At 44.9% G+C, this 11,903-nt stretch overlaps 1 long non-coding RNA gene across 3 annotated transcripts in view; it reads left to right on the forward strand.

The window, feature by feature from the left end:
• LOC109529733 (uncharacterized) overlaps positions 1-11,903 on the forward strand; it is a 105,599-nt gene that overhangs the window by 11,471 nt on the left and 82,225 nt on the right. For all 3 annotated transcript variants that reach the window (XR_002170887.1, XR_002170886.1, XR_002170885.1), the window contains exon 3: positions 9,250-9,300. This is a non-coding gene — a long non-coding RNA (uncharacterized LOC109529733). The remainder of the gene's footprint in view (positions 1-9,249; positions 9,301-11,903) is intronic.

The raw sequence follows: 11,903 nt of genomic DNA on the forward strand, positions 1-11,903 counted from the left end.
CATGCACGCAAAAAGTCAACAGGCGGGCGGCGTGCTGGGCGGGTAAATAGGGCGTATTATTTCCTAATGTAACGCCGCTAAGCCCGAGCTCACGTTTTCCGTCGGGGAGCAAACAGCGAGCGGCGTCCAAATGGCCAAAGTAATTAATGTTCGCACGCGCCGGCGACATATTAGAATGTTAACAGTGTCGGAGCCGTGTGCCGGCGAATACCGAGTGAGGGCTTTATTACGTCGGGCCTAGACGGGGGGCGACATCCCACCTAATTGGGGACATCACACTTCCCGCTGCCGAGTCTTATCCTACGCTCTTCTTCTTCTTTTTCTCATTTATGCAGCCTCCCATCTCCCATCTCTCTCTCTCTCTCTCTCTCTCTCTCTCCTCCTCGCAGTGTCCCCCACCCTCCCCATTCCCTCCTTCCCCTTTCTCGTTTTGCATTTCAAGTGGAAGCGAGGGGGAGCTGTCGTAGGCCGACATCTGGGCCCGCTATCTTTTTCTTCTCATCCCTCCCAGGAGCGCCGGCGTGTCATTAACGGGATTAATCTGGGCCCTAATTTCCTAATGATGGCTCTTTTAATGCATGTGAACCGGCGCAGTCTCTTGACTCATTAGCCACAATTTGCCCGCCAACATTTATTTTTGCTAATATGATTTTTTTTTTCCTCCCCTCGCCCTTCCCCGCTACTCCTCCTCCTCCTCATCCTCTTCCCCCTCCTCTTCGTCAGTAGGCACTAACACCGGGAGAGCAAACACATTTTAATTGTGCTCGAGCGTCTCCCAATCAGCACACACTTAGTATGCACTTTCATTACTCGTAAACTGGTGAGGGAGGAGACAAATACATCCCTGGGTGCATCACTGAGCTACAGTGTGACTTGCGGCTCTGGAAAAAAAGGGAAGATCTGCAAAAACATGACTTTCTCTGATATTGCATTTTATGTGTTTGAGTAAAATTGAACATTTTTTTGTTGTGTCCCAAAAGTGTGGTACCAGCACCACTGGTGTTATGCGGGCTCCCTGTCATAGTACGCAAAAGAATCACTCAATGAAATTTCCAAATCCAGTCCAGTACATTGGTTCAGTCCAGTTCAGTTGTATTTAACTTTTACCTTCAGCAGTTTTGTTATTATGTGAAAATACAATTCACCTCTCAGTGGAACGCATTATGATTTGATTCTGTCTAATGATGGTACAAATTAACCCAAGGAATTGCTTTAATACAAGTTAGAATGTGATTTCCTACGATTAAGACGCAATATGAATCGCTCCAGCTTCAATAGGATACGTTTCACTCAAATTACAATGTTGTAAAATTAGTCACAATATAATTCACTCATGAGTGATGCGATACGATTCCTCACAACGAACATGCAATTCAATTCACCCCAATGATACAATTGAGTGTCTTTGTCGTTTTTTGGGCGTTGGGCTTTCATTGGGTAGTGAACCTAATGAAGTAACCGGTGAGCATACATGAAACGTTGATGACATGTGTTTCCAAATCGCATCGGAGGCCCTGCCCTCATCATGTTTTCCACATGCCAGGGACGCCGGGGGGACCGGGGTTAAAGTTCAACAGCCACAAAAGCCGCCCGGCATCCTCCCGGGTGAGGATCTTTGGGATGTTTTTCCCCTCGCATAATCCAACATGTCGTCCGGGCCGGCCGGGAACCCCGCGGCTGCCTCGGGGCGTGAATACTGGCGCACGTTAGCTGGCCACTAAAGCGTGACGCCTCGCCGCAGGCTGCGTGCTTGTGTTCACGTAGCTTTGCTGGGCTAGCATGATATTGTTTCGCCGCGTACCTCCACAACATCTTCACTTGCTTGTGGACTCCATAAGCACGGCCTCTCCCAACATTGGAATTGGGATGTGACCGAATCACATCGGGATTCGAATGAATTGCATCATCCTTAGGCTGAAATGTGTCATTTCAATTGGTAGGAATCGAATCGCATCATAGCAAAATTGAGCTGTATCATTTCATCAGTGGGGTGAATCACATGATTGCAATATCGATATTTTTGCGATATTTGATGTGTTGTTAAAGAAGTGACATATTTTTGTGATTTAATAAAAGAAATACATTTTTTAATGCAACAAAATAAACGATAACGATATTTTTTCAATATATTGTGCAGCCCTGCTACAATGTTTTACTCCAATTATAACGCCACTGATTGCAGTTATGATGCACTCTCATCAAATCACAAAGGTTTATCTTTAAAAAAAAAAACGGAAAATTTGTCAACCCACGCGATTGATGTCACTTTGAAAGTCCACCAGTGTGACTTTGAGTGACATTTCCAACGCGTTTCTCACTTTTCCATTTCCGTGAAGTGCGTTCGCTGCTCTTCCGCTCGTTTCCGACCTTACCTGTGTGACTAAAGATTAATTAAAAGTCCTTCAAATGCCAGCTGGCTAATTGGCTAGCACCTGCACACTCCGAGATAATTCCGTGATGAACCTGCCTATGAGAACCGCTACCCGCATCGACAACCCCCTTGAGCACCCCCTTCCCCGCTGCAGAAAGTGCCGGTACAAGTGTGGGAGTGCCGAGTAAATATTGAATGTGGGGACTAAACTCCTGCTGAACACGAGGATGGAGATGAGAAGCTGTCCTAATTAAGAAGCACTAATCAGGTTGCCAGACGGGGATGGGGCGGGGGGGCGCAATCCCCTCCTTCCAACCTTGGTGTCATTTATGATATGAAGCCCCCCACCCTTTCCCCACCGCACCCCACTCACTCCACTTGTTGTGCTCTGCTGAGCTAATCCTTTTTTAATATCGTGGAAAATATGCAAATGTCCATTCCAATATCGCCAAACCTGCGCCGGTGGATCCGCTTTTAATTCAACGCAAGTCAAGAGCGCCACCTTGTCACTCAAACGCCACCCTCAGAACAACAATAATGTTTTCCAATGAGGCCCAACTAATGAAGAATTGGGCCAGCCACCGTTTGGACATTTTATTTGGGCGCACTTCCAAGGGGGGGGGGGGGGGACTCAAGGATCGCTGCCCGTGACCGCAATGAGACGGCAGCGTTTCAATGATGAATAATGCACGACGAAGGCCGCGCCTGCATCTGCATGTCACAGCGCTAAAGCACAGCGCTTGAAGGTTTCAATGCTGCGGAAGTATCGAGATAAAGGGGGCGAACGGAAGCGGAGGAGACGCCCTTCCAAACCAGCAGAGTAGCAAAGAAAAAGCTTAGCTCTCAGTGAAGCTGAAGAATGCTATTAGCTAACATCTGCTAGCAGCGCTTTGGGTAAACAGCTCTTGTTAGGTGTTGATGCCCATGAATGGAGATGTTTTGAGCTCTCCATTTTGCTTTGTTTATCCTTTTAGACTTGCCGTGGATGCAAAAACTCAATTTTTTTTGTATCTCTTATCACCTCGCTCCATTAAACTTTTGCTTTGTGCAGTCAGCCAAAATTTTGCTTACAAGAGAGTTGAGGAACCCGTTATCGTGCTTTGCCGCCATATTGTGGCAAATCCTCAAATGATTTTTGCATGTCAAGGGTTATTATCACAGTAAGCTAGCACGATACGGTTCAATTTATTTTTTTAATTCTGTTGTTGAATAAGGTTGAATTACATGAGAAAGTTGGTTTTGTGCTTGTCATTTTAGTTCAGTGCGTGAGCATTTATGTTTGTTTCCCTTGAAAACAGTTTCGGAACGTGAGCACAATTCCAACGATTCCCCCCACTTCCCTCTCCCGGTGTTTGGCGAGCGCGTCACGGGCCACGTCGGGGAGCGACATGAATAGGCATCGGGCGCCGCTTGACAGATGCTCGGAGGTGTTACCTACAGCAGGGGGGGTGCGCCGTCGGGCTACGACCTGAGCGCGGCGTCGACGCTACCTCCCCCGCGGGTGCGAATGAGGTGAAAATGAGGACTGTGGGTGCGAGCGGCTGCGACCATGTGTTCACCCCTGTTTGTGTGCGACAACACGCATGTCTTGTGAATGTCGCGATGCCTGCCATTTTAAATAGGAAATCATGGCAACCTCAGCAGATTCGCGGTTCAGCATTCACAAATTTGCATACTGTAGTTACTGATTTTTTTAAACATTTTTTGCAGGGAAAACAGGGAAACATGCATTCTGTGATTAGCTGAAAAACTCACCTATTCATGAATTGTTGTGTCGAGGACTTATGTTGAAGTGAGTTGAGGAGCTTTATTCAGACTTAACTATTGGTTTTTAGCATGTAAAACCAATTGCATACCCTTTTTGGTGACAGTGCATCCTGAAGGTATTAATAGCGCTTAATTTTTCCATATTTTGTTGTGTTTACAGCCTCATCCCAAAATGTAATTCATTTATTCCCCCCCCTCAAAATTCCACACACCCATGACAGTGTGAATTAATATCATCATTATTATTATTATTATTTTAAGTGTTGCAAAGTTATTAAAGAGAAAAAATGCATGAACAATGAAAAATAAATAATAAATGAATTAATACATTTAAATTTTAGGGGGGGGGGGGGAACGGCCGCACATTGAATGCCATTGATCTTGATCTTGATAACGTTGCTCACCTCAGCAGGACATCATTTGGTCAAGGGCTGAAATGACAGACTTTCAAGTCTTCCAATGAAGGGTTAGGCCGGGCAAAAGCTGCTTTAAATAGCCTCTCCCTCATTGGATGCTCAATTATTGATTGATGGTAAAAAGCTGCTGGCTTCATTACCATCCTAAAAGTGCTTGGGGTGTGCATGTGTGGGGGGGTAATGCATGTAAAAGTGGGCTAACTGCACCGCACTTGAGTCACAGATGGCTCGCTAAGTAAGTCACTATCGCTGCGAGCGAGAAGACGGCGACGACCAGGAAGAAGGGCAGACGGGAGTTGTCGCTATCACACGCGAGCCGGTGTCGGTGCGCCGGCGAAACACGGATTCACCGCGCGGCGGATGACGATCTGTTGGATGCGCTCGAGGGGAGCTCGGAGCAACGTCCCGGCGAGATCCTCCACCTCCTCCCACCCCCTCTCAAGCGCTAGGACTCACTCTTTTTGTCAAAAAATGGCTAGAGCAGATGCACAGAATGCAGTATACAAGGGCGTCTGCTGAACACAAACCAAAATTAGTCGATGGTGACCCGCACGAAAGATAAGGCAGGCAGGGAATGAAGCAAACAATGTTTTCAGATTAATTTGGAAGCTCAATGGTCTTCAGATGAACTTGGCAGCTGACGTCACGTGTGTCATAAACACCAAACTGCCTTGTCATCCCAATGCAAACAGACACTTGTTTCCATTATCTCCAAATGAAAGGTTTCATTTTATCTCATAGGTAAGTGGAATATACTTAAAGACTACCTCATAATAAATGCATATATTAAAAATAAAATTAAAAAGTCATTTATGTAGGTCACTTGAAGTGAGTGCATTAAGATGATTGAATTATTCATGATAATTTGGGCACCTAGAAGGGTGACTCAAAATGGAGGAATCTTTAATAGACACTAGAATTTTATATTATGCATCTTATACATGGGAATCGCACCCTTTCATAATGTTATTGGAGCGAATCTAATTGCATCATAATTTCAGTGAATCACATCACGTCACAGAAGCTTTTTTTATACTGAACTGGGAATTGGTATGAATCTGATCGTGAATTGTATCGTCGCAGGAGTCGATCGCAGCATATCGAAACTGGAGTGAATGGCGTCACATTGGAGTATCTGTGGCTCGCCTCGTATCATAGTTTGAGTGAATCGTACTAAATTGTGATTGGAGCAAGTCATAATTACAGCGAATGGGATCGCAATACATTGATACTTATCGTGACTCTATATGTCGTCATGTAATTGGAGAGAGTATCATAAATGAAGTGAATATTATAATTTGAGCAAGTCGGAGTGCATTCGTCCGTATCGTAGCAATTTTATACTGTCTGTCTCCTGACTGTAATATCGTAATGGATTTGGAGTGAAACGTATCATAATCAAATCATTTCGCAAATGAATCAAATCTCACTTTATAGTAATTGGAGTGAATCACGTGGAATCAGACTAGGTTTATATACATCATTCTCGTATTGTAATTAGGCTAAATCGCATTGCATCCCACTGGAGTAACCTTCCTTATACATATTGTGACAGAATCATGTTGTAATTGGAGTTCAGTCTTGAAGTGAATCTGACCTTTGTTGGAATTGTGGTGAATCACGTCACAGCAGAGTAGCTTTGTTAGTATCGTGAATATATATGGAACTGGATTGAAACATATCGTGGTCGCTTTCTCCCAATGGTGAATTTACCATCTTGAACTTGCCATGCAATGTATTGTTGTCATAGAGAATCCAATCCAATCGAATGCTAACTGGAGTGGATCACAGTTTGGAGTTAATAGTAACTTACCTGACCTGATTTGCATCAGCATTGGAGGGAATTAAATCATGATTTAAGTGAATCACGTTGGACTAGCTCTGTGACTGTATCACGTTGTTTTATTGTAATCGGACTGAATCGCATCATTAGTGACATGAATCTGATGGCTCGGAGTATCTCGATATGAATCGTACTCGTTGTATCATAATTGGAGTGAATGATAACGAAATAAAAGTGTCCTCGACTCTGACTTGTTGTGTACGTTGATAATTACAGTAAGGCTGCCGCAGGAGTCCTTCGCTCCAGCGCCCCCCACCCCCACCCCTCCGTCTGAGGTGGTCCGGGTTAAATTGGGTTGAAAATGAGATTGGATCTTGTAATAGCAGGAAGCTGAACTTGGCTGTGTGCGCGTTAATAGAGTGCGAGCGTGGGAGAATTCGGGTGTTACGCCGCGAATGGGACGCGAGCAGGTGGAAGGTGCCGCCGCGTTCGTGAACAGACATGAAGTCAATTAGGCAGCCGGGCGGGAGTGTGAAGTGCGCAGGAAGGAAGGAAGGAAGGACTAAGGGTGAGGGAAAGGGGGGGCAGACAGCCACCTTTGCAAAAGAGGCTTTACTTAGACCTTCCTTGAAAATGACTTCCTGATCAATCGCTTGCCAAATGTGGTGGGGGGTTTTCTCCGGCGCGTTTCCATACCCCAAAACTTGGGGACAATGTTACTCCATGGGGATGAGTGGTTCTCAGACTTTTAAAGTGCCACCCAAAAAAATATTGTGGCACCCTGAGATACAAGTTCAGGTTGTTCCGTGACCACGGTGCAATCAAAAACATTCAAATATCTATGGCAAAGATGTCAATTCCTTTGAAATGAATGGAAAGGCCATTAATTCGTTCCAGACCCCCCAAAAACTAAATCTGTCAAAGTACTTTTCTTGGTTTTAAGACCCAGCAAGCCACCAAATCATAAGCTACACTAGTCGACAGTATACAGATATTGTGTTTTACAACAATACTTAATGTCATGGGGCATCTCTTTTCTAGTTTTGGTCACTTGCCGCTGCACTGCGAGCCCAAGGGCACTTCAATGTCAGTTTTAGTCAACAACAAAGCAACACGCTGAGATTGATGAAACCTGATGCGCTAATCGGCCTAATTCTTACTCCACAAAGCACTATTAATCAGAACATCTTGTTTGGGCGAGGAGGCACAGAAATAAGAAAATAATTGCGTTGACTTCCCCTTTAAGGACAGTTGGTGTACAAGATACAAGATATGACTTTCCGAAGTGGCCCAAAGGACCAATCTGGGGTCTTCCTGGGGTGGGCGCAGAGCAAGCGCGACAGTTGATTACAATAGCTCCCAGGTGCGTGCCTCCGTGCACCCCCTCGGGGAAGCAGGAATGAGCCAAATGACAGAACAAAACAAAATAGAACTCCGAGTGGATCACGACTATCAAACACTATCAAAGAAAGTCTCATCAGATCTTCATTTAAAAAAAAAAAAGTAGCTTCATCTTTGCTCCCCGCTTCACCTTCTCAATTCATTTTAATTACTGCCGCGTAGCTTCTCTTCGCCTAATTGTCACTTACTTTATTTTCATCATTGATTCACTCTTAATTCCAGTCGACTCCGACGCCCCGCGAACATGTTTCAACGACGCTCTCTTTGTTGAGAACCTCTTTGATGCGCGTTTTAGTCTGCGAGGCGCTCGTTATGAGCATTGGTTATTATTATTAAAGGTTGAGAGAGGTAGCCTATCGTGACAGATTGGCCACCTGTGTGTGTGTCTCAGCGGGGGAGTCGCTTTCAATTAAAGCCCGCTGTCTTTAGCAGTGCAAATACGCAATTTAGCTAATTGCTACCGAGGCTCAACTGAGGATGACGGCGAGGGACGGACCGCTTCGCCCGGGCCTTCTCGCACACCATTAGTAGGACGGACCCCCACCGTCTGCCCCGGCGGGGACGACACTGTGACACGCTCGTTAATAATACATTAATGAAGGTGGCCGCCCCTTTGATAATGGGGGTGTTGGAAGAGGGCCAGGCAATCACCTCGCCGGTGTAATCCAACCGCAGGTTAAATAAGCTTTTGTTCGCAGGGGAGCAGAGTGAAACATGGAGGTGGCGAGCGTTAGGGGAGGGGTGGCGGGCATAGAGGAGGTTTTGTCTGGGACGCAGGTGGAAATGTGAAACTGTGAAGAAGCGGCACTTAAAAATTGTTGTCTGCGAGCGTCGTCGTCGTGTGATGGTGTTTGACGGTTGCAGTGGCGTAAAGTAGGGCCCGGGGGGGGGGGGGGGGGGGGGTGGCAGTTACCTCCTGGTTCACCTTTTTATGGGGGTGGGGTGCAAAATTTTAGCAGAAAGAAAAAAACTGTTGGAGAAGAGGTTGCATTGGTCACCTTTGTGAAAAACACTTGACTTGAAGTTTAATTCATTCCATGACCAAGCTCAAATGTTTTTCAATATTTAAATGTTTTTTTTGGGTTTTTTTTTTTTTAAAGAAATGAATTTAATGGCAGCACTAGCAATACTAAGCTAGCATTAGCAAGCCGATGGTAGCCACGGCTGCATTGTTGGTAGTATGACATATTCGTAATGATGATAATGATTGTGTGGTTCTCAAATGTTTTGCACCAAGAGTCACTTAAAAAAATATATAAATAAATAAAAACCGATCTTTCCAAGTACCACCATAGTGAGATCAATATTAAAATATGGTGATGATTCAATTAAAATATTGAATATGAATGTTGACATTTATTTTTTTACCTAAATTAAAGTTTTGAAAACATTTCGTGGTACTAATACCTCACTCAAGTGATATCAATTTGATGTTTTATTTTTTGAGGTCTGTTCACTTTGATTCTGATTGTTCATCTGATGCAGAGTTGTTTTCTTTTCATTTTCCGAAGGTGGATATTTCGTTGCAGATTCAGCAAAACTCCCGAAGCCCAAGTTCACAGGTCAGTTTGAGTGCGGATATCGCAAATTCCCCTTTAAGGGCACATGCGTGTACACACGATACAGTAAAATTTATTTGGACATTTTATGCCGGACTGTACGGTATAAAAAAGATTCACACGTAACAACGTGCATTGTGATTGCTGTCACCGGACGTCGACATTGTTTTCCACGAGTTCCACTGCTGCCTTTTCCCCCGCTTTCCAAAGCGTGCAATCAACAAACAAACCCACAATAAAGCAGTTAGGGCTTCAATATTTTAAATACCTGCTCTTCTCGCGCCATCACTTTCCCCCCGTCCCATCCCGTCTCACGCCGCGTTGGCTTGTCGGTTTTGGCAGCCTCTCGCCGCCGTGTAGAAATATTGCGGGTGATATCAGAAGGAGATTCTAATCACAGGGGTGTTGTGTTAGCGCCGGCACAAAAAAGCAAGAACAAGAGTTTCCCGCCTGTCAGCCCTGGTGCACGCCAGCCTCTGTCAGCCGGCGATACGCCTCCAGACACGTCTGCCGCCGCTCGGCAAAGTGCGGCAAACTTAACAGCGGCCCGGGAACAAAGGGAATGAGCAAGTGATGGGGAAAATAAGACGGGATGCAATGTTTCCTAGAGTCAAATACAGTATGTTGAAGCAGAGCCTTGAGAGGATGCCTTCTATCTATGTGTGTGTGTGTGTGTGTGTGTGTGTGTGTGTGTGTGTGTGTGTGTGTGTGTGTGTGTGTGTGCGCGCGCGTGCGCGCACGCGCGGGCATGAAGGTAAAATGTATCATGTGGTGTCATGTGGGGACATAAATGTGTTTACATAGAGAAATTATGGTTGTGTGAGTGAGCATGATGCAGGTGGACTGAGATGGGGCTTTTCCTTCCAGTGTAAGAAGGAAAACAAACATTGATACTTGTGACTAGAGGGGAAACTTGATCAGGATGCCTCTAAAAATACAGTTTTCCTCTTCTGGACACATCCTGTCCACATGAATGCACACTGCGGTACCCAGCGCAAGTATTCCCACTTCCTTCCGTGTTTCCCCACTTGTCTTATGAAGTAGGGAACTGCCGCTTCCTTTGGACACAAGAACAAACCATTTATGCACGACTAAAAGTGTGTGTGTGCGCGCGTGCGCGCACGCGCGGGCATGAAGGTAAACACAACCATTAAGTTGCTAACTGGGAGGGAGCACACGGGGAATTTGTCCTTTTGTTTCTCATCCCAGCACACCTTTTGTTTAGTTTTCCCGCTCGCGCGGTTGCCGCCGATGTTACACATCCCTCAGTCGAGCGTTTAATTGGAGCGTCAGCTGACAAAATGCAGCCAAAAGCGCGGCGACGTCAGCCCACCAATCACATCAAACGCTGTCAAAACACAGCAAACGCCATATCGGGCTTGTATCACTGATTTCTACACAGGGGCAATTTCCAAAGTCAAATTGTTCCCTTGTTGAACTATTGAAATTCAAAATGCTACCCTAAACCAAATCCTGAAACCGAACACTGGCATTATATTAAGGTGATAAACCAAACCAACCTAACCCAAACCAACCCTAAAATGATTCCTCATCCAACCCTAACCGAACAAACCCCAAATGAAACTCATTCTCACCTAATTTAACCCAAAATAACTGTTACCCAACCAAACCAACCCTAAAATCAAACGTAATCTAATTCCTGTCTCATCCTGAACTAAACCAACCCAAATTTAACATAACCGAACATTACCAAACTGTACATAACCCAAAACATAACTCCACCTCGAACTGTACCTATACTGGAAAAAAATACTTCTTTAGATTTCTCAAAGAACGATTTTGACGGTTTTCTCTGAAAAAAAAAAAAATAATTTAAACCAATTTTTTTTGTTCAAGAATAACAACAAAATTCTCAATCAAAATATGATGTATTTTCTTATAATAAATGTTTTTAAGAATGTAACGTTTGTTCTTGACGACCTACTAATTTCGACTCTCACGAAACTACTTTTTTTTCCTCAATGAAATGAAATATCTCGTTACAATGCGAACTTTGCCAAGAACATAAAACTAATTTATTTATTTTTTTAAATGTGGCATCAGATGTGGCAAGCTTAGTCGTTGATCCAGTCGGCATCCTTCATTTCCACCGTAGTGAAGACGCCGGCAGCGAAAGACGAGCCGTGACTGTGATAAATAAGTCAGCGCGCAAATAAAACCAGTGGCGAGTGGATTAAAACCAAAGTCAGTCCCGTCCAATTAGACGGCAAAGAAGCAATGTTCCTTCTAAAGTCGGATAATTCCAAAGTCCCTCATGTTCCCTCCCCCTTGCCCCTCGCTCATCTCCACATGAAAAGAAATTGTCCCAAAGTAAGTTCTTAAAAGAGCTTGAAATCATTAAGCGGGACTTTTCAAAGCGCGGCTGATGGAAAGCCAATGGGAAAGTCCTGCCACTTTAATGTGAAGGAGAAGAAGAAGAAGAAGAAGAAGAAGATGGGGCCCTTTCACACCAAGCGAATATATTGAATGTTTGAAAGAATCACAGGGCGTCTTTGGTCCTCGTGCCCACTGGGAGCCGAGCGCCAACCAGCCAAACTTTCAACAGCATCCCTTCAAGCCAGATCCCCGACCGCCCGCCCGCCCGC

The sequence above is a fragment of the Hippocampus comes genome, unplaced genomic scaffold (genome assembly GCF_001891065.2).
Source record: "Hippocampus comes isolate QL1 unplaced genomic scaffold, H_comes_QL1_v1.1 scaffold229, whole genome shotgun sequence".
In the NCBI taxonomy this organism is placed as follows: domain Eukaryota; kingdom Metazoa; phylum Chordata; class Actinopteri; order Syngnathiformes; family Syngnathidae; genus Hippocampus; species Hippocampus comes.